We start from the raw sequence: 23,527 nt of genomic DNA, 5'->3' as shown, positions 1-23,527 counted from the left end.
CCTCTTATTCTGAAGGGTCACAGCTTCCTGCACCACAGCTTAAAGTGACACTGGCCAAGTTAGATGACAGGAAGTTAATTAAACATAAGGGTTAAACAGCTGACAGAGGATCAGAACCAAACCACTTGGACCTGCAGTGACAGCAGCTGACCATCTGGAGGCGCTGTGGTGTGAACCTGAAATGTCCTCAGAAACACGAGCTGAACTCACAACTCGCTGCTCTGCATCAACTCGATGATGTCATTGAAGAGGACGTCCCGGTTCCGCTCACAGAACCCGCCGACATCATACGACACCTGAGAGCGAGAGATGGGCGAGCAACAGGTGAGGTCGGAGGAGGTCAGGGGAGGTCGGGTGGTTGGGTCAGACCTTGCCGGCGTAGTGGTGGATGATGAAGCCGCGGTTCCAGCTGCTGAAGTGTTCGTGCGTCCCGATCTGTCCCTGCAGCTTCTGCAGCAGCGTCTGGTCCGCCCCCTCTCCTTTGGCGTGCATCGTGGCGCAGACGTCGTCCAGGACGCTCATCACCCCAGGAGGATTCTGGAAAATGAACAGACGGATGGAGGGAGTGACGCGTGAGGCTCCGCCCCAGCCGCCTGCGGGTCGGTCCACTCACCAGTTTGGACTCGATGAGGTCACAGACCACCTTGTTGTTGAAATACTCGATGGGGGTCCAATGGATCCCCTCCTGGACGTACTCCTCCTGCAGAACCAGATCGGGATCAGAACCAGAATCGGGCCCCGTTGCGCTCAGCTCTCCGGCTCACCTGCTCAGCCTTCAGCGTCAGCTCGATGAAGATCTGCTGCAGCTTCTCGTTCACAAAGTTGATGCAGAATTGCTCAAAACCGTTTTTCTGAAAGCAGAAGAAGCAGCAGCGCCTGGTTGAGCTGCTGATTTTCACATCAGTGGGGAAGTTCTGTTAAAGGATGAGCGTCGCAACTGCCTCTGCTAGCACCAAGAAAGTCTGAGTGATGGTCGGTTCCTTCTCTACAGAAACGATGGACAGCTTGGCGCTAAGCTGCTAACGATGCGACGCCTCGCTGATATTCAGAACATTGTTCAGCGTCTCTCCTTCTCTTTGGTGAACACGTTCTTGGCACTAGCGCTAGCTAGCTCACAAACTAGCTGTGTCTGAATTCACGGTCTGCATCGTTGGAAGGACCGGAAGAGAGAAGCATTGAATCGAGACACATCCAGCCTCCTCCAACTGTCTCCACCCCAACCTCAGTGTAACTCACTGTAACACCACCAGGTGGCGCTCCCTCCACTGTCTCAGCTTCCATTAAAGGGAAGCTGGACGGCTGATGTCCAGGTGTTCACTTCCTGTGTGTGTCCAGGTGTTCACTTCCTGTGTGTGTCCAGGTGTTCACTTCCTGTGTGTGTCCAGGTGTTCACTTCCTGTGTGTGTCCAGGTGTTCACTTCCTGTGTGTGTCCAGGTGTTCACTTCCTCCATCCAGTCATTCTCTGCTGTGCCAATCGGGCCTAATCATGACTGAATTCAGGCTCCAGATAAACGATCATCTGAGATGGAAAACCAAAGTGTTTTCCCAGTTGATGGAGAATCCCAGCATCAGTAGACGTGTTGCCAGTTTCTGGGTCTGCATTGCGGCTTCCTCTCTGGGCCGAGCCAGAAACAGCAGCTCGTCTCATCCCTGCCATGTGGCTGCAGTGCTGATTCCACACATTTGGAAATTGTTCAAAGGGAGAGCGAGAAACCGATTGTTCGGTTGTTCCGATTCCGGGCCACCTGGAAGTCGTCCTGATGGACTTGTCTAACTGTTAGCACATAGAATGGCCTCAACCTGACCAGGACCACATCGACAATGGGTCTCACTCCTCCTGTTTTTAGGGAATAGATTTTGTGCTATTCTGATTTAGTAATGTAATGATATTAGTTGTGCTACCACCCCACGCCTCTAGAGGCAGCATCAGACCCAAAAGATGCGACTGAGGAGCAGATATTGAAGAACACAGGAAGCTACAGAATCTGTTAAAACTGTGAGCTGCACTAAGTAAATAATAGAGAGAAGATCAAATTCATGCTGAGAGTAAAAATCCTTCATAAAGGTGAAAATATATCCCAGATTTCAAGAGAAAATTAAACCATGAAACCGAGGATGAAGTAGGAAATGGCGCCCCCTTCACTTCGGAGTGCAACGGTCCCATTTCCATATAAGGTCTGAGGCTGCCAGCGGTCCGTCGGCCTTCCTGTTAGCTGCAGGTCTTCCTGGCCTTCCTGTTAGCTGCAGGTCGTTCTGAGTGAACTGGGGGAAAGGAGGAAGCAGGTCTTGTCGCCACGCTATAACGGAATCGGCCTATAAATCCGTCCTTCGAAGGACGCAGACCTGAATCCGGACACAACTTATGTTGTTCACTGTTTGTGAAACGGGTTGTTTCACACCGTGGCTGGAACATTTGGGAATGAAAAGTTGGCTGATGGTATCTAAGCTCTTAGCATGGGATGCTCTGTGACTTGGGGGTTCATTATTCTTCCAGAACACCTTAGTGTTTCTGAACGGGGCACTCAGAGGACAGCAGAGGGCGCTGCGGGTCGTTTGCTCGAAGGTAAACTTCCCACCTTAAAGCAGCGTTTCTCAGGCCTCCTGCCTGCATGTTTTAGTTGTTTCCTTTCACCTGGAGCTGATCAGCCGCCTGCTGCAGCTCTCGGTGGTCATGTGATCATTTGGATCAGCGGTTCTGCAATAGAGGCTCGTCTAAAACATGCAGGCAGGGAGCTGAGGACTGGCATTGAGAAGCTCTGGGCTAAATGCACAACAATAGCAGTTTAGACTTTGAGCAACTTGCTAAAACTGTATTGTGACATTAAAACTTGTTGTGCTGCAGCTGCAGCTGCTTCACCGCATCAGTTCAGCGTCTCGCCGGCTGCGATTCACTCGTCTGGTGTGATTTTAAAATATTTTATGTTTCATTGAGGAGTTTTGTACGTATGTTTCGTGAAATATTAAACTTATATTAAAACTGTTTTATTGTCCATCTGGATGGAAGGACAGCAGAATGTTGCCGTTTCCACTGAGTCGTGATTTTAGATGATAAAAAAATCACTATTTTTGATGATGAAAACAGAAACAAGCATAAGAATCAAACCATCAACAATAATGACAGTAATATTAATATTAAAATAATATTCAGAGCACAGCAGCCTCCATCCTCATCCAGAAACAGAAACCCGTTTACCTGGAAGATCTCGAAGCCGTAAATGTCCAGGACTCCGACGTTCAGCTCCTCCGTCTCCTTCTGCATGGCCCGGTTGACGCACTGAGACACAGGAGACACCGGCTGAGACGGACGGGGACAACCAGAGACGGTGACGGACGCTGGGACTCACGTCCACCAGGTAGTCGAAGAGGCGCGTGTAGAGCGCTTTGGACAGGGCGTCCCTGGAGAAGCAGGCCTGCTCCGTGTTCAGGGTGACGGAGATGGACTCGGTCTTGCCGCCCCACTTGCTGTCCATGACCCGGCTGGTGAGCTTGTTGCAGAGTCCGTCCTGAGAGATTCCCAGCAGGAAAGACGGGAACGCCAGGACTGGAGGGGACGGAGGGGAGAAACACGGCGTTGTGAGGAAAGACTGAGGACAGGAGAACCCGGGTTCTGATGGGTTCTGATGGGTTTGGTTCTGTTGGGCCACCCACAGTCCTGGCTCTCCACCACGGCGTAGTTGTTCTCCTCCCGGAAGCCGATGTTCCCCAGGTGAAGGATTCCTGCGACCAGCTGCAGAACCGAGTCCTGATCGTCCAGAGTCAGACCCACGACGGACATGGCGGCCTGGGGACAGAGGGACGGTTACCATGGAGACAGACTCGGGGACGGGGAAGGGTCCGTGGTCACCATGGTGTCGGAGAAGTCCTTCCTGTCGTCCACGTCCTCCACCGTGTACGTTCCCGACTGGTTCAGGTAGAAATAGTAGTCCGGGGTCGTGACCCCCAGGTTCTCCCTCTGCTCCCCGCTGGCTCCGCCCAGAAGCTGACATCATCACAGAGAGACAGGTGAAGCCCGGCGTCCCGGTACACCGAGGTACCTCACTAGTACGTACCTGGTAGTAGATGTGGAAGTTTCTCTCCCCGGGGTTCTGGGAGACGACTCGACTTTTCTCCAGCAGGAAGTTGGAGATTTTCCCCCCATCAGGAGCTCCGCCCCGACTGAACTGGATCTCAAAGTACTTTCCCTGCACAGACAAAAGGCCTGCTGGTAGTACTGTGTAGTACTGTGTAGTACTGTGTAGTACTGCTAGAGTGTACTACTGTGTAGTACTGCTAGAGTGTAGTACTGTGTAGTACTGTGTAGTACTGTGTAGTACTGCTAGAGTGTAGTACTGTGTAGTACTGCTAGAGTGTAGTACTGTGTAGTACTGTGTAGTACTGTGTAGTACTGCTAGAGTGTAGTACTGTGTAGTACTGTGTAGTACTGCTAGAGTGTAGTACTGTGTAGTACTGTGTAGTACTGTGTATTACTGTGTAGTACTGCTAGAGTGTATTACTGTGTAGTACTGCTAGAGTGTATTACTGTGTAGTACTGTGTAGTACTGTGTAGTACTGTGTAGTACTGCTAGAGTGTAGTACTGTGTAGTACTGTGTAGTACTGCTAGAGTGTAGTACTGTGTAGTACTGTGTAGTACTGTGTATTACTGTGTAGTACTGCTAGAGTGTATTACTGTGTAGTACTGCTAGAGTGTATTACTGTGTAGTACTGCTAGAGTGTAGTACTGTGTAGTACTGCTAGAGTGTATTACTGTGTAGTACTGTGTAGTACTGCTAGAGTGTATTACTGTGTAGTACTGCTAGAGTGTATTACTGTGTAGTACTGTGTAGTACTGCTAGAGTGTATTACTGTGTAGTACTGCTAGAGTGTATTACTGTGTAGTACTGTGTAGTACTGTGTAGTACTGCTAGAGTGTATTACTGTGTAGTACTGTGTAGTACTGCTAGAGTGTATTACTGTGTAGTACTGTGTAGTACTGTGTAGTACTGCTAGAGTGTATTACTGTGTAGTACTGTGTAGTACTGCTAGAGTGTATTACTGTGTATTACTGTGTAGTACTGTGTAGTACTGTGTAGTACTGCTAGAGTGTATTACTGTGTAGTACTGTGTAGTACTGCTAGAGTGTATTACTGTGTAGTACTGTGTAGTACTGCTAGAGTGTATTACTGTGCAGTACTGTGTAGTACTGTGTAGTACTGCTAGAGTGTAGTACTGTGCAGTACTGTGTAGTACTGTGTAGTACTGCTAGAGTGTAGTACTGTGTAGTACTGCTAGAGTGTATTACTGTGTAGTACTGCTAGAGTGTATTACTGTGTAGTACTGTGTAGTACTGTGTAGTACTGCTAGAGTGTATTACTGTGTAGTACTGTGTAGTACTGCTAGAGTGTATTACTGTGTAGTACTGTGTAGTACTGTGTAGTACTGCTAGAGTGTATTACTGTGTAGTACTGTGTAGTACTGCTAGAGTGTATTACTGTGTAGTACTGTGTAGTACTGTGTAGTACTGCTAGAGTGTATTACTGTATAGTACTGTGTAGTACTGCTAGAGTGTATTACTGTGTAGTACTGTGTAGTACTGCTAGAGTGTATTACTGTGCAGTACTGTGTAGTACTGCTAGAGTGTATTACTGTGTAGTACTGTGTAGTACTGTGTAGTACTGCTAGAGTGTATTACTGTGTAGTACTGTGTAGTACTGCTAGAGTGTATTACTGTGTAGTACTGTGTAGTACTGCTAGAGTGTATTACTGTGTAGTACTGTGTAGTACTGCTAGAGTGTATTACTGTGCAGTACTGTGTAGTACTGTGTAGTACTGCTAGAGTGTAGTACTGTGCAGTACTGTGTAGTACTGTGTAGTACTGCTAGAGTGTATTACTGTGTAGTACTGCTAGAGTGTATTACTGTGTAGTACTGTGTAGTACTGTGTAGTACTGCTAGAGTGTATTACTGTGTAGTACTGTGTAGTACTGTGTAGTACTGCTAGAGTGTATTACTGTGTAGTACTGTGTAGTACTGCTAGAGTGTATTACTGTGTAGTACTGTGTAGTACTGTGTAGTACTGCTAGAGTGTATTACTGTGTAGTACTGTGTAGTACTGCTAGAGTGTATTACTGTGTAGTACTGTGTAGTACTGTGTAGTACTGCTAGAGTGTATTACTGTGTAGTACTGTGTAGTACTGTGTAGTACTGCTAGAGTGTATTACTGTGTAGTACTGTGTAGTACTGCTAGAGTGTATTACTGTGTAGTACTGTGTAGTACTGCTAGAGTGTATTACTGTGTAGTACTGTGTAGTACTGTGTAGTACTGCTAGAGTGTATTACTGTGTAGTACTGTGTAGTACTGCTAGAGTGTATTACTGTGTAGTACTGTGTAGTACTGTGTAGTACTGCTAGAGTGTATTACTGTGTAGTACTGTGTAGTACTGCTAGAGTGTATTACTGTGTAGTACTGTGTAGTACTGTGTAGTACTGCTAGAGTGTATTACTGTGTAGTACTGTGTAGTACTGTGTAGTACTGCTAGAGTGTATTACTGTGTAGTACTGTGTAGTACTGCTAGAGTGTATTACTGTGTAGTACTGTGTAGTACTGCTAGAGTGTATTACTGTGTAGTACTGTGTAGTACTGTGTAGTACTGCTAGAGTGTATTACTGTGTAGTACTGTGTAGTACTGTGTAGTACTGCTAGAGTGTATTACTGTGTAGTACTGTGTAGTACTGTGTAGTACTGCTAGAGTGTATTACTGTGTAGTACTGCTAGAGTGTATTACTGTGTAGTACTGTGTAGTACTGTGTAGTACTGCTAGAGTGTATTACTGTGTAGTACTGTGTAGTACTGCTAGAGTGTATTACTGTGTAGTACTGTGTAGTACTGCTAGAGTGTATTACTGTGTAGTACTGTGTAGTACTGCTAGAGTGTATTACTGTGTAGTACTGTGTAGTACTGCTAGAGTGTATTACTGTGTAGTACTGCTAGAGTGTATTACTGTGTAGTACTGTGTAGTACTGTGTAGTACTGCTAGAGTGTATTACTGTGTAGTACTGTGTAGTACTGCTAGAGTGTATTACTGTGTAGTACTGTGTAGTACTGCTAGAGTGTATTACTGTGTATTACTGTGTACTGCTAGAGTGTATTACTGTGTAGTACTGTGTAGTACTGTGTAGTACTGCTAGAGTGTATTACTTTGTAGTACTGTGTAGTACTGCTAGAGTGTATTACTGTGTAGTACTGTGTAGTACTGCTAGAGTGTATTACTGTGTAGTACTGTGTAGTACTGTGTAGTACTGCTAGAGTGTATTACTGTGTAGTACTGTGTAGTACTGTGTAGTACTGTGTAGTACTGCTAGAGTGTATTACTGTGCAGTACTGTGTAGTACTGTGTAGTACTGCTAGAGTGTAGTACTGTGCAGTACTGTGTAGTACTGTGTAGTACTGCTAGAGTGTAGTACTGTGTAGTACTGTGTATTACTGTGTAGTACTGCTAGAGTGTAGTACTGTGTAGTACTGTGTAGTACTGCTAGAGTGTAGTACTGTGTAGTACTGTGTAGTACTGTGTAGTACTGCTAGAGTGTAGTACTGTGTAGTTCTGCTAGAGTGTAGTACTGTGTAGTACTGCTAGAGTGTATTACTGTGTAGTACTGCTAGAGTGTATTACTGTGTAGTACTGCTAGAGTGTATTACTGTGTAGTACTGTGTAGTACTGTGTAGTACTGCTAGAGTGTATTACTGTGTAGTACTGCTAGAGTGTATTACTGTGTAGTACTGCTAGAGTGTATTACTGTGTAGTACTGCTAGAGTGTATTACTGTGTAGTACTGTGTAGTACTGTGTAGTACTGCTAGAGTGTAGTACTGTGTAGTACTGCTAGAGTGTATTACTGTGTAGTACTGTGTAGTACTGTGTAGTACTGCTAGAGTGTAGTACTGTGTAGTACTGTGTAGTACTGTGTAGTACTGCTAGAGTGTAGTACTGTGTAGTACTGCTAGAGTGTAGTACTGTGTAGTACTGTGTAGTACTGTGTAGTACTGCTAGAGTGTAGTACTGTGTAGTACTGTGTAGTACTGCTAGAGTGTAGTACTGTGTAGTACTGTGTAGTACTGTGTATTACTGTGTAGTACTGCTAGAGTGTATTACTGTGTAGTACTGCTAGAGTGTATTACTGTATAGTACTGTGTAGTACTGCTAGAGTGTATTACTGTGTAGTACTGCTAGAGTGTAGTACTGTGTAGTACTGCTAGAGTGTATTACTGTGTAGTACTGTGTAGTACTGCTAGAGTGTATTACTGTGTAGTACTGCTAGAGTGTATTACTGTGTAGTACTGTGTAGTACTGTGTAGTACTGTGTAGTACTGCTAGAGTGTATTACTGTGTAGTACTGTGTAGTACTGCTAGAGTGTATTACTGTGTAGTACTGCTAGAGTGTATTACTGTGTAGTACTGTGTAGTACTGCTAGAGTGTATTACTGTGTAGTACTGCTAGAGTGTATTACTGTGTAGTACTGTGTAGTACTGTGTAGTACTGCTAGAGTGTATTACTGTGTAGTACTGTGTAGTACTGCTAGAGTGTATTACTGTGTAGTACTGTGTAGTACTGTGTAGTACTGCTAGAGTGTATTACTGTGTAGTACTGTGTAGTACTGCTAGAGTGTATTACTGTGTATTACTGTGTAGTACTGTGTAGTACTGTGTAGTACTGCTAGAGTGTATTACTGTGTAGTACTGTGTAGTACTGCTAGAGTGTATTACTGTGTAGTACTGTGTAGTACTGCTAGAGTGTATTACTGTGTAGTACTGTGTAGTACTGCTAGAGTGTATTACTGTGCAGTACTGTGTAGTACTGTGTAGTACTGCTAGAGTGTAGTACTGTGCAGTACTGTGTAGTACTGTGTAGTACTGCTAGAGTGTAGTACTGTGTAGTACTGCTAGAGTGTATTACTGTGTAGTACTGCTAGAGTGTATTACTGTGTAGTACTGTGTAGTACTGTGTAGTACTGCTAGAGTGTATTACTGTGTAGTACTGTGTAGTACTGTGTAGTACTGCTAGAGTGTATTACTGTGTAGTACTGTAGTACTGCTAGAGTGTATTACTGTGTAGTACTGTGTAGTACTGTGTAGTACTGCTAGAGTGTATTACTGTGTAGTACTGTGTAGTACTGCTAGAGTGTATTACTGTGTAGTACTGTGTAGTACTGTGTAGTACTGCTAGAGTGTATTACTGTGTAGTACTGTGTAGTACTGCTAGAGTGTATTACTGTGTAGTACTGTGTAGTACTGCTAGAGTGTATTACTGTGCAGTACTGTGTAGTACTGCTAGAGTGTATTACTGTGTAGTACTGTGTAGTACTGTGTAGTACTGCTAGAGTGTATTACTGTGTAGTACTGTGTAGTACTGCTAGAGTGTATTACTGTGTAGTACTGTGTAGTACTGCTAGAGTGTATTACTGTGTAGTACTGTGTAGTACTGCTAGAGTGTATTACTGTGCAGTACTGTGTAGTACTGTGTAGTACTGCTAGAGTGTAGTACTGTGCAGTACTGTGTAGTACTGTGTAGTACTGCTAGAGTGTATTACTGTGTAGTACTGCTAGAGTGTATTACTGTGTAGTACTGTGTAGTACTGTGTAGTACTGCTAGAGTGTATTACTGTGTAGTACTGTGTAGTACTGTGTAGTACTGCTAGAGTGTATTACTGTGTAGTACTGTGTAGTACTGCTAGAGTGTATTAGTGTGTAGTACTGTGTAGTACTGTGTAGTACTGCTAGAGTGTATTACTGTGTAGTACTGTGTAGTACTGCTAGAGTGTATTACTGTGTAGTACTGTGTAGTACTGTGTAGTACTGCTAGAGTGTATTACTGTGTAGTACTGTGTAGTACTGTGTAGTACTGCTAGAGTGTATTACTGTGTAGTACTGTGTAGTACTGCTAGAGTGTATTACTGTGTAGTACTGTGTAGTACTGCTAGAGTGTATTACTGTGTAGTACTGTGTAGTACTGTGTAGTACTGCTAGAGTGTATTACTGTGTAGTACTGTGTAGTACTGCTAGAGTGTATTACTGTGTAGTACTGTGTAGTACTGTGTAGTACTGCTAGAGTGTATTACTGTGTAGTACTGTGTAGTACTGCTAGAGTGTATTACTGTGTAGTACTGTGTAGTACTGTGTAGTACTGCTAGAGTGTATTACTGTGTAGTACTGTGTAGTACTGTGTAGTACTGCTAGAGTGTATTACTGTGTAGTACTGTGTAGTACTGCTAGAGTGTATTACTGTGTAGTACTGTGTAGTACTGCTAGAGTGTATTACTGTGTAGTACTGTGTAGTACTGTGTAGTACTGCTAGAGTGTATTACTGTGTAGTACTGTGTAGTACTGTGTAGTACTGCTAGAGTGTATTACTGTGTAGTACTGTGTAGTACTGTGTAGTACTGCTAGAGTGTATTACTGTGTAGTACTGCTAGAGTGTATTACTGTGTAGTACTGTGTAGTACTGTGTAGTACTGCTAGAGTGTATTACTGTGTAGTACTGTGTAGTACTGCTAGAGTGTATTACTGTGTAGTACTGTGTAGTACTGCTAGAGTGTATTACTGTGTAGTACTGTGTAGTACTGCTAGAGTGTATTACTTTGTAGTACTGTGTAGTACTGCTAGAGTGTATTACTGTGTAGTACTGTGTAGTACTGCTAGAGTGTATTACTGTGTAGTACTGTGTAGTACTGTGTAGTACTGCTAGAGTGTATTACTGTGTAGTACTGTGTAGTACTGTGTAGTACTGCTAGAGTGTATTACTGTGTAGTACTGTGTAGTACTGTGTAGTACTGTGTAGTACTGCTAGAGTGTATTACTGTGCAGTACTGTGTAGTACTGTGTAGTACTGCTAGAGTGTAGTACTGTGCAGTACTGTGTAGTACTGTGTAGTACTGCTAGAGTGTAGTACTGTGTAGTACTGTGTATTACTGTGTAGTACTGCTAGAGTGTAGTACTGTGTAGTACTGTGTAGTACTGCTAGAGTGTAGTACTGTGTAGTACTGTGTAGTACTGTGTAGTACTGCTAGAGTGTAGTACTGTGTAGTTCTGCTAGAGTGTAGTACTGTGTAGTACTGCTAGAGTGTATTACTGTGTAGTACTGCTAGAGTGTATTACTGTGTAGTACTGCTAGAGTGTATTACTGTGTAGTACTGTGTAGTACTGTGTAGTACTGCTAGAGTGTATTACTGTGTAGTACTGCTAGAGTGTATTACTGTGTAGTACTGCTAGAGTGTATTACTGTGTAGTACTGCTAGAGTGTATTACTGTGTAGTACTGTGTAGTACTGTGTAGTACTGCTAGAGTGTAGTACTGTGTAGTACTGCTAGAGTGTATTACTGTGTAGTACTGTGTAGTACTGTGTAGTACTGCTAGAGTGTATTACTGTGTAGTACTGTGTAGTACTGTGTAGTACTGCTAGAGTGTATTACTGTGTAGTACTGTGTAGTACTGCTAGAGTGTATTACTGTGTAGTACTGTGTAGTACTGCTAGAGTGTATTACTGTGTAGTACTGTGTAGTACTGTGTAGTACTGCTAGAGTGTATTACTGTGTAGTACTGTGTAGTACTGTGTAGTACTGCTAGAGTGTATTACTGTGTAGTACTGTGTAGTACTGCTAAGAGTGTATTACTGTGTAGTATGCTAGAGTGTATTACTGTGTAGTACTGTGTAGTACTGTGTAGTACTGCTAGAGTGTATTACTGTGTAGTCTGTGTAGTACTGCTAGAGTGTATTACTGTGTAGTACTGTGTAGTACTGCTAGAGTGTATTACTGTGTAGTATGTTGTAGTACTGTGTAGTCTGCTAGAGTGTATTACTGTGTAGTACTGTGTAGTACTGCTAGAGTGTATTACTGTGTAGTACTGTGTAGACTGCTAGAGTGTATTACTGTGTAGTACTGTGTAGTACTGTGTATACTGCTAGAGTGTATTACTGTGTAGTACTGTGTAGTACTGTGTAGTACTGCTAGAGTGTATTACTGTGTAGTACTGTGTAGTACTGCTAGAGTGTATTACTGTGTAGTACTGCTAGAGTGTATTACTGTGTAGTATGTGTAGTACTGCTAGAGTGTATTACTGTGCAGTACTGTGTAGTACTGTGTAGTACGCTAGAGTGTAGTACTGTGCAGTACTGTGTAGTACTGTGTAGTACTGCTAGAGTGTATTATGTGTAGTACTGCTAGAGTGTATTACTGTGTAGTACTGTGAGTACTGTGTAGTACTGCTAGAGTGTATTACTGGTAGTACTGTGTAGTAACTGTGTAGTACTGCTAGAGTGTATTACTGTGTAGTACGGTGTAGTACTGCTAGAGTGTATTAATGTGTAGTACTGTAGTACTGCTAGAGTGTATTACTGTGTAGTACTGTGTAGTACTGTGTAGTACTGCTAGAGTGTATTACTGTGTAGTACTGTGTAGTACTGCTAGAGTGTATTACTGTGTAGTACTGTGTAGTACTGTGTAGTACTGCTAGTGTGTATTACTGTGTAGTACTGTGTAGTACTGCAGAGTGTATTATGTGTAGTACTGTGTAGTACGTGTAGTACTGCTAGAGTGTATTACTGTGTAGTACTGTGTAGTACTGTGTAGTACTGCTAGAGTGTATTACTGTGTAGTACTGTGTAGTACTGCTAGAGTGTATTACTGTGTAGTACTGTGTAGTACTGCTAGAGGTAGTACTGTGTAGTACTGTGTAGTACTGCTAGAGTGTATTACTGTGTAGTACTGTGTAGTACTGTGTAGTACTGCTAGAGTGTATTACTGTGTAGTACTGTGTAGTACTGTGTAGTACTGCTAGAGTGTATTACTGTGTAGTACTGCTAGAGTGTATTACTGTGTAGTACTGTATGTAGTACTGTGTAGTACTGCTAGAGTGTATTAACTGTGTAGTACTGTGTAGTACTGTAGAGTGTATTACTGTGTAGTACTGTGTAGTACTGTGTAGTACTGCTAGAGTGTATTACTGTGTAGTACTGTGTAGTACTGTGTAGTACTGCTAGAGTGTATTACTGTGTAGTACTGTGTAGTACTGTGTAGTACTGCTAGAGTGTATTACTGTGCAGTACTGTGTAGTACTGTGTAGTACTGCTAGAGTGTAGTACTGTGCAGTACTGTGTAGTACTGTGTAGTACTGCTAGAGTGTAGTACTGTGTAGTACTGTGTATTACTGTGTAGTACTGCTAGAGTGTAGTACTGTGTAGTACTGTGTAGTACTGCTAGAGTGTAGTACGTGTAGTACTGTGTAGTACTGTGTAGTACTGCTAGAGTGTAGTACTGTGTAGTTCTGCTAGAGTGTAGTACTGTGTAGTACTGCTAGAGTGTATTACTGTGTAGTACTGCTAGAGTGTATTACTGTGTAGTACTGCTAGAGTGTATTATGTGTAGTACTGTGTAGTACTGTGTAGTACTGCTAGAGTGTATTACTGTGTAGTACTGCTAGAGTGTATTACTGTGTAGTACTGCTAGAGTGTATTACTGTGTAGTACTGCTAGAGTGTATTACTGTGTAGTACTGTGTAGTACTGTGTAGTACTGCTAGAGTGTAGTACTGTGTAGTACTGCTAGAGTATTACTGTGTAGTACTGTGTAGTACTGTGTAGTACTGCTAGAGTGTATTACTGTGTAGTACTGTAGTACTGTGTAGTACTGCTAGAGTGTATTACTGTGTAGTACTGTGTAGTACTGCTAGAGTGTATTACTGTGTAGTACTGTGTAGTACTGCTAGAGTGTATTACTGTGTAGTACTGTGTAGTACTGTGTAGTACTGCTAGAGTGTATTACTGTGTAGTACTGTGTAGTACTGTGTAGTACTGCTAGAGTGTTACTGTGTAGTACTGTGTAGTACTGTGTAGTACTGCTAGAGTGATTACTGTGTAGTACTGCTAGAGTGTATTACTGTGTAGTACTGTGTAGTACTGTGTAGTACTGCTAGAGTGTATTAACTGTGTAGTACTGTGTAGTACTGCTAGAGTGTATTACTGTGTAGTACTGTGTAGTACTGCTAGAGTGTATTACTGTGTAGTACTGTGTAGTACTGTGTAGTACTGCTAGAGTGTATTACTGTGTAGTACTGTGTAGTACTGCTAGTGTATTACTGTGTAGTACTGTGTAGTACTGCTAGAGTGTATTACTGTGTAGTACTGTGTAGTACTGTGTAGTACTGCTAGAGTGTATACTGTGTAGTACTGTGTAGTACTGTGTAGTACTGCTAGAGTGTATTACTGTGTAGTACTGTGTAGTACTGTGTAGTACTGCTAGAGTGTATTACTGTGCAGTACTGTGTAGTACTGTGTAGTATGCTAGAGTGTAGTACTGTGCAGTACTGTGTAGTACTGTGTAGTATGCTAGAGTGTAGTACTGTGTAGTACTGTATTACTGTGTAGTACTGCTAGAGTGTAGTACTGTGTAGTACTGTGTAGTACTGCTAGAGTGTAGTACTGTGTAGTACTGTGTAGTACTGTGTAGTACTGCTAGAGTGTAGTACTGTGTAGTTCTGCTAGAGTGTAGTACTGTGTAGTACTGCTAGAGTGTAGTACTGTGTAGTACTGCTAGAGTGTATTACTGTGTAGTACTGCTAGAGTGTATTACTGTGTAGTACTGCCTAGAGTGTATTACTGTGTAGTAAGTAGTACTGTGTAGTACTGCTAGAGTGTATTACTGTGTAGTACTGCTAGAGTGTATTACTGTGTAGTACTGCTAGAGTGTATTACTGTGTAGTACTGCTAGAGTGTATTACTGTGTAGTACTGTGTAGTACTGTGTAGTACTGCTAGAGTGTATTACTGTGTAGTACTGCTAGAGTGTATTACTGTGTAGTACTGCTAGAGTGTATTACTGTGTAGTACTGTGTAGTACTGTGTAGTACTGCTAGAGTGTATTACTGTGTAGTACTGTGTAGTACTGTGTAGTACTGCTAGAGTGTATTACTGTGTAGTACTGTGTAGTACTGCTAGAGTGTAGTACTGTGTAGTACTGCTAGAGTGTAGTACTGTGTAGTACTGTGTATTACTGCTAGAGTGTATTACTGTGTAGTACTGTGTAGTACTGCTAGAGTGTATTACTGTGTAGTACTGTGTAGTACTGTGTAGTACTGCTAGAGTGTATTACTGTGTAGTACTGTGAAGTACTGCTAGAGTGTAGTACTGTGTAGTACTGCTAGAGTGTAGTACTGTGTAGTACTGTGTAGTACTGCTAGAGTGTATTACTGTGTAGTACTGTGTAGTACTGCTAGAGTGTAGTACTGTGTAGTACTGCTAGAGTGTATTACTGTGTAGTACTGTGTAGTACTGTGTAGTACTGCTAGAGTGTATTACTGTGTAGTACTGTGTAGTACTGCTAGAGTGTATTACTGTGTAGTACTGTGTAGTACTGCTAGAGTGTATTACTGTGTAGTACTGTGTAGTACTGCTAGAGTGTATTACTGTGTAGTACTGTGTAGTACTGCTAGAGTGTATTACTGTGTAGTACTGTGTAGTACTGTGTAGTACTGCTAGAGTGTATTACTGTGTAGTACTGTGTAGTACTGCTAGAGTGTATTACTGTGTAGTACTGTAGTACTGCTAGAGTGTATTACTGTGTAGTACTGTGTAGTACGTGTAGTACTGCTAGAGTGTATTACTGTGTAGTACTGTGTAGTACTGCTAGAGTGTATTACTGTGTAGTACTGTGTAGTACTGCTAGAGTGTATTACTGTGTAGTACTGTGTAGTACTGCTAGAGTGTTTACTGTGTAGTACTGTGTAGTACTGTGTAGTACTGCTAGAGTGTATTACTGTGTAGTACTGTGTAGTACTGTGTAGTACTGCTAGAGTGTATTACTGTGTAGTACTGTGTAGTACTGCTAGAGTGTATTACTGTGTAGTACTGTGTAGTACTGCTAGAGTGTATTACTGTGTAGTACTGTGTAGTACTGGTAGTACTGCTAGAGTGTATTACTGTGTAGTACTGTGTAGTACTGTGTAGTACTGCTAGAGTGTATTACTGTGTAGTACTGTGTAGTACTGTGTAGTACTGTGTAGTACTGTGTAGTACTGCTAGAGTGTATTACTGTGTAGTACTGCTAGAGTGTTACTGTGTAGTACTGCTAGAGTGTATTACTGTGTAGTACTGTGTAGTACTGTGTAGTACTGCTAGAGTGTATTACTGTGTAGTACTGTGTAGTACTGCTAGAGTGTATTACTGTGTAGTACTGTGTAGTACTGCTAGAGTGTAGTACTGTGTAGTACTGCTAGAGTGTAGTACTGTGTAGTACTGTGTAGTACTGCTAGAGTGTAGTACTGTGTAGTACTGTGTATTACTGCTAGAGTGTATTACTGTGTAGTACTGTGTAGTACTGTGTAGTACTGCTAGAGTGTTTACTGTGTAGTACTGTGAGTACTGCTAGAGTGTAGTACTGTGTAGTACTGCTAGAGTGTAGTACTGTGTAGTACTGTGTAGTACTGCTAGAGTGTATTACTGTGTAGTACTGTGTAGTACTGCTAGAGTGTAGTACTGTGTAGTACTGCTAGAGTGTATTACTGTGTAGTACTGTGTAGTACTGTGTAGTACTGTGTAGTACTGCTAGAGTGTATTACTGTGTAGTACTGTGTAGTACTGCAAGAGTGTAGTACTGTGTAGTACTGCTAGTGTGTAGTACTGTGTAGTACTGCTAGTGTGTAGTACTGTGTAGTACTGCTAGAGTGTAGTACTGTGTAGTACTGCTAGTGTGTAGTACTGTGTAGTACTGTGTAGTACTGCTAGAGTGTATACTGTGTAGTACTGTGTAGTACTGTGTAGTACTGCTAGAGTGTATTACTGTGTAGTACTGTGTAGTACTGCAAGAGTGTAGTACTGTGTAGTACTGCTAGTGTAGTACTGTGTAGTACTGCTAGAGTGTAGTACTGTGTAGTACTGTGTAGTACTGTGTAGTACTGTGTAGTACTGCTAGAGTGTATTACTGTGTAGTACTGCTAGAGTGTATTACTGTGTAGTACTGCTAGAGTGTAGTACTGTGTATTACTGTGTAGTACTGTGTAGTACTGCTAGAGTGTAGTACTGTGTAGTACTGGTAGTACTGCTAGAGTGTATTACTGTGTAGTACTGTGTAGTACTGTGTAGTACTGTGTAGTACTGTGTAGTACTGCTAGAGTGTATTACTGTGTAGTACTGTGTAGTACTGCTAGTATAGTACTGTGTAGTACTGCTAGTATAGTACTGTGTAGTACTGCTAGTAGGTGTAGTACTGTGTAGTACTGTGTAGTACTGTGTAGTACTGCTAGAGTGTAGTACTGTGTAGTTCTGTGTAGTACTGTGTAGTACTGCTAGAGTGTAGTACTGTGTATTACTGTGTAGTACTGCTAGAGTGTAGTACTGTGTATTACTGTGTAGTACTGTGTAGTACTGCTAGAGTGTATTACTGTGTAGTACTGTGTAGTACTGTAGTACTGCTAGTATAGTACTGTGTAGTACTGCTAGTATAGTACTGTGTAGTACTGCTAGTGTGTAGTACTGTGTAGTACTGTGTAGTACTGCTAGAGTGTATTACTGTGTAGTACTGTGTAGTACTGTGTAGTACTGTGTAGTACTGCTAGAGTGTATTACTGTGTAGTACTGTGTAGTACTGCTAGTATAGTACTGTAGTACTGCTAGTGTGTAGTACTGTGTAGTACTGTGTAGTGCTGTGTAGTACTGTGTAGTACTGTGTAGTACTGTGTAATACTGTGTAGTACTGTGTAGTACTGTGTAGTGCTGTGTAGTACTGTGTAGTACTGTGTAGTACTGTGTAGTACTGTGTAGTACTGTGTAGTACTGTGTATACTGCTAGAGTGTATTACTGTGTAGTACTGTGTAGTACTGCTAGTATAGTACTGTGTAGTACTGCTAGTGTGTAGTACTGTGTAGTACTGTGTAGTACTGCTAGTATAGTACTGTGTAGTACTGCTAGTGTGTAGTACTGTGTAGTACTGTGTAGTACTGCTAGAGTGTAGTACTGTGTAGTACTGTGTAGTACTGTGTAGTACTGCTAGAGTGTATTACTGTGTAGTACTGTGTAGTACTGCTAGTATAGTACTGTGTAGTACTGCTAGTATAGTACTGTGTAGTACTGCTAGTGTGTAGTACTGTGTAGTACTGTGTAGTACTGCTAGAGTGTATTACTGTGTAGTACTGTGTAGTACTGTGTAGTACTGCTAGTATAGTACTGTGTAGTACTGCTAGTATAGTACTGTGTAGTACTGCTAGTATAGTACTGTGTAGTACTGCTAGTGTGTAGTACTGTGTAGTACTGTGTAGTACTGTGTAGTACTGCTAGAGTGTATTACTGTGTAGTACTGTGTAGTACTGCTAGTATAGTACTGTGTAGTACTTCTAGTGTGTAGTACTGTGTAGTACTGTGTAGTACTGCTAGAGTGTATTACTGTGTAGTACTGTGTAGTACTGTGTAGTACTGTGTAGTACTGCTAGAGTGTATTACTGTGTAGTACTGTGTAGTACTGCTAGTATAGTACTGTGTAGTACTGCTAGTGTAGTACTGTGTAGTACTGTGTAGTACTGTGTAGTACTGCTAGAGTGTAGTACTGTGTAGTACTGTGTAGTACTGTGTAGTACTGCTAGAGTGTAGTACTGTGTATTACTGTGTAGTACTGTGTAGTACTGCTAGAGTGTAGTACTGTGTAGTACTGTGTAGTACTGCTAGAGTGTTACTGTGTAGTACTGTGTAGTACTGTGTAGTACTGCTAGTATAGTACTGTGTAGTACTGCTAGTATAGTACTGTGTAGTACTGCTAGTGTGTAGTACTGTGTAGTACTGTGTAGTACTGCTAGAGTGTAGTACTGTGTAGTACTGTGTAGTACTGTGTAGTACTGCTAGAGTGTAGTACTGTGTAGTACTGCTAGAGTGTATTACTGTGTAGTACTGTGTAGTACTGTGTAGTACTGCTAGAGTGTATTACTGTGTAGTACTGTGTAGTACTGCTAGAGTGTATTACTGTGTAGTACTGTGTATTACTGCTAGAGTGTATTACTGTGTAGTACTGTGTAGTACTGCTAGAGTGTATTACTGTGTAGTACTGTGTAGTACTGTGTAGTACTGCTAGAGTGTATTACTGTGTAGTACTGTGAAGTACTGCTAGAGTGTAGTACTGTGTAGTACTGCTAGAGTGTAGTACTGTGTAGTACTGTGTAGTACTGCTAGAGTGTATTACTGTGTAGTACTGTGTAGTACTGCTAGAGTTAGTACTGTGTAGTACTGCTAGAGTGTATTACTGTGTAGTACTGTGTAGTACTGTGTAGTACTGCTAGAGTGTAGTACTGTGTAGTACTGCTAGAGTGTAGTACTGTGTAGTACTGCTAGTGTGTAGTACTGTGTAGTACTGCTAGTGTGTAGTACTGTGTAGTACTGCTAGAGTGTAGTACTGTGTAGTACTGTGTAGTACTGTGTAGTACTGTGTAGTACTGCTAGAGTGTATTACTGTGTAGTACTGCTAGAGTGTAGTACTGTGTATTACTGTGTAGTACTGCTAGAGTGTAGTACTGTGTATTACTGTGTAGTACTGTGTAGTACTGCTAGAGTGTAGTACTGTGTAGTACTGTGTAGTACTGCTAGAGTGTATTACTGTGTAGTACTGTGTAGTACTGTGTAGTACTGTGTAGTACTGCTAGAGTGTATTACTGTGTAGTACTGTGTAGTACTGCTAGTATAGTACTGTGTAGTACTGCTAGTATAGTACTGTGTAGTACTGCTAGTGTGTAGTACTGTGTAGTACTGTGTAGTACTGCTAGAGTGTATTACTGTGTAGTACTGTGTAGTACTGTGTAGTACTGCTAGTATAGTACTGTGTAGTACTGCTAGTATAGTACTGTGTAGTACTGCTAGTATAGTACTGTGTAGTACTGCTAGTGTGTAGTACTGTGTAGTACTGTGTAGTACTGCTAGAGTGTATTACTGTGTAGTACTGTGTAGTACTGTGTAGTACTGCTAGAGTGTATTACTGTGTAGTACTGTGTAGTACTGCTAGTATAGTACTGTGTAGTACTGCTAGTGTGTAGTACTGTGTAGTACTGTGTAGTACTGCTAGAGTGTATTACTGTGTAGTACTGTGTAGTACTGTGTAGTACTGTGTAGTACTGCTAGAGTGTATTACTGTGTAGTACTGTGTAGTACTGCTAGTATAGTACTGTGTAGTACTGCTAGTGTGTAGTACTGTGTAGTACTGTGTAGTACTGTGTAGTACTGTGTAGTACTGCTAGAGTGTAGTACTGTGTAGTACTGTGTAGTACTGCTAGAGTGTAGTACTGTGTATTACTGTGTAGTACTGTGTAGTACTGCTAGAGTGTATTACTGTGTAGTACTGTGTAGTACTGTGTAGTACTGCTAGTATAGTACTGTGTAGTACTGCTAGTGTGTAGTACTGTGTAGTACTGTGTAGTACTGCTAGTATAGTACTGTGTAGTACTGCTAGTGTGTAGTACTGTGTAGTACTGTGTAGTACAGCTAGAGTGTAGTACTGTGTAGTACTGTGTAGTACTGTGTAGTACTGCTAGAGTGTATTACTGTGTAGTACTGTGTAGTACTGCTAGTATAGTACTGTGTAGTACTGCTAGTATAGTACTGTGTAGTACTGCTAGTGTAGTACTGTGTAGTACTGTGTAGTACTGTGTAGTACTGCTAGAGTGTATTACTGTGTAGTACTGTGTAGTACTGTGTAGTACTGCTAGTATAGTACTGTGTAGTACTGCTAGAGTGTAGTACTGTGTAGTACTGTGTAGTACTGCTAGAGTGTATTACTGTGTAGTACTGTGTAGTACTGTGTAGTACTGCTAGTATAGTACTGTGTAGTACTGCTAGTGTGTAGTACTGTGTAGTACTGTGTAGTACTGCTAGTATAGTACTGTGTAGTACTGCTAGTGTGTAGTACTGTGTAGTACTGTGTAGTACTGCTAGAGTGTAGTACTGTGTAGTACTGTGTAGTACTGTGTAGTACTGCTAGAGTGTATTACTGTGTAGTACTGTGTAGTACTGCTAGTATAGTACTGTGTAGTACTGCTAGTATAGTACTGTGTAGTACTGCTAGTGTGTAGTACTGTGTAGTACTGTGTAGTACTGTGTAGTACTGCTAGAGTGTAGTACTGTGTATTACTGTGTAGTACTGCTAGTGTGTAGTACTGTGTAGTACTGTGTAGTACTGTGTAGTACTGCTAGAGTGTAGTACTGTGTAGTACTGTGTAGTACTGCTAGTGTGTAGTACTGTGTAGTACTGTGTAGTACTGTGTAGTACTGCTAGAGTGTATTACTGTGTAGTACTGTGTAGTACTGTGTAGTACTGCTAGTATAGTACTGTGTAGTACTGCTAGAGTGTAGTACTGTGTAGTACTGTGTAGTACTGCTAGAGTGTATTACTGTGTAGTACTATGTAGTACTGTGTAGTACTGCTAGTATAGTACTGTGTAGTACTGCTAGTGTGTAGTACTGTGTAGTACTGTGTAGTACTGCTAGTATAGTACTGTGTAGTACTGCTAGTGTGTAGTACTGTGTAGTACTGTGTAGTACTGCTAGAGTGTAGTACTGTGTAGTACTGTGTAGTACTGTGTAGTACTGCTAGAGTGTATTACTGTGTAGTACTGTGTAGTACGCTAGTATAGTACTGTGTAGTACTGCTAGTATAGTACTGTGTAGTACTGCTAGTGTGTAGTACTGTGTAGTACTGCTAGTATAGTACTGTGTAGTACTGCTAGAGTGTATTACTGTGTAGTACTGTGTAGTACTGTGTAGTACTGCTAGTATAGTACTGTGTAGTACTGCTAGTGTGTAGTACTGTGTAGTACTGTGTAGTACTGTGTAGTACTGTGTAGTACTGCTAGTATAGTACTGTGTAGTACTGCTAGTGTGTAGTACTGTGTAGTACTGTGTAGTACTGCTAGAGTGTAGTACTGTGTAGTACTGTGTAGTACTGTGTAGTACTGCTAGAGTGTATTACTGTGTAGTACTGTGTAGTACTGCTAGTGTGTAGTACTGTGTAGTACTGTGTAGTACTGCTAGAGTGTAGTACTGTGTAGTACTGTGTAGTACTGTGTAGTACTGCTAGAGTGTAGTACTGTGTAGTACTGCTAGTATAGTACTGTGTAGTACTGCTAGTGTGTAGTACTGTGTAGTACTGTGTAGTACTGCTAGTGTGTAGTACTGTGTAGTACTGTGTAGTACTGTGTAGTACTGCTAGAGTGTATTACTGTGTAGTACTGTGTAGTACTGCTAGTATAGTACTGTGTAGTACTGTCTATTACTGTGTAGTACTATAGTACTCACAAATCTGCTGGAGTTGTTGTTGCGGACTGTCTTTGCGTTACCAAAGCCTCCAGCAGGGGGTTGGACTGTAGGATGATGTCTTTGACCCGCTGTAGAGACAAGCAAACGTGGTTACCATGGTAACGGGCTGCCGCCACAGCAGTGATGCAGACCCAGAGACGTCTCCTCATGTCTCCTCCCGTCTCCTCATGTCTCCTCATGTCTCCTCCCGTCTCCTCATGTCTCCTCCCGTTTCCTCATGTCTCCTCCCGTCTCCTCATGTCTCCTCCCGTTTCCTCATGTCTCCTCATGTCTCCTCCCGTCTCCTCATGTCTCTCCCGTCTCCTCATGTCTCCTCATGTCTCCTCCGTCTCCTCATGTCTCCTCCCGTCTCCTCATGTCTCCTCCCGTTTCCTCATGTCTCCTCATGTCTCCTCCCGTCTCCTCATGTCTCCTCCCGTTTCCTCATGTCTCCTCATGTCTCCTCCCGTCTCCTCATGTCTCCTCCCGTTTCCTCATGTCTCCTCATGTCTCCTCCCGTCTCCTCATGTCTCCTCCCGTCTCCTCATGTCTCCTCATGTCTCCTCATGTCTCCTCATGTCTCCTCCGTCTCCTCATGTCTCCTCCCGTCTCCTCATGTCTCCTCCCGTTTCCTCATGTCTCCTCATGTCTCCTCCCGTCTCCTCATGTCTCCTCCCGTCTCCTCATGTCTCCTCCCGTCTCCTCATGTCTCCTCCCGTCTCCTCATGTCTCCTCAGGTCTCCTCATGTCTCCTCCCGTCTCCTCATGTCTCCTCCCGTCTCCTCCCGTCTCCTCATGTCTCCTCCCGTCTCCTCATGTCTCCTCCCGTCTCCTCATGTCTCCTCAGGTCTCCTCATGTCTCCTCCCGTCTCCTCATGTCTCCTCCCGTCTCCTCCCGTCTCCTCATGTCTCCTCAGGTCTCCTCATGTCTCCTCCCGTCTCCTCATGTCTCCTCCCGTCTCCTCATGTCTCCTCATGTCTCCTCCCGTCTCCCCCCGTCTCCTCATGTCTCCTCCCGTCTCTTCCTGTCTCCCCCTGAGTGTCCAGATCGATTCCAGACTCAAAAGATTTAGTGACAATAATAAAAACCTAAATCGGTTTCATCGTCACTCGCAGATGCAGAGCAAGTCGAGCCAAAGGAGCAGCAATCAGCCACCGGCGCTGCAGCAGCAACACAGAGTCTGCTGCTTCATCTGAGTCAGTATATCTAGAACCTAGCTCAGGAGGGTTGGTGGAGTTCAGCAC

General features: G+C 42.7%; 1 pseudogene; it reads right to left on the bottom strand.

Annotated features, from left to right (window-relative positions):
• LOC129355837 (unconventional myosin-Ie-like) overlaps positions 1 to 23,527 on the bottom strand; it is a 38,885-nt pseudogene that overhangs the window by 11,088 nt on the left and 4,270 nt on the right.

Source organism: Poeciliopsis prolifica, unplaced genomic scaffold (assembly GCF_027474105.1).
Source record: "Poeciliopsis prolifica strain line A6 unplaced genomic scaffold, Auburn_PproV2 SCAFFOLD148, whole genome shotgun sequence".
Classification (NCBI taxonomy): domain Eukaryota; kingdom Metazoa; phylum Chordata; class Actinopteri; order Cyprinodontiformes; family Poeciliidae; genus Poeciliopsis; species Poeciliopsis prolifica.
Note: the sequence above shows the minus strand (reverse complement) of the source record. Positions and strands in the feature narration are given on the sequence as shown.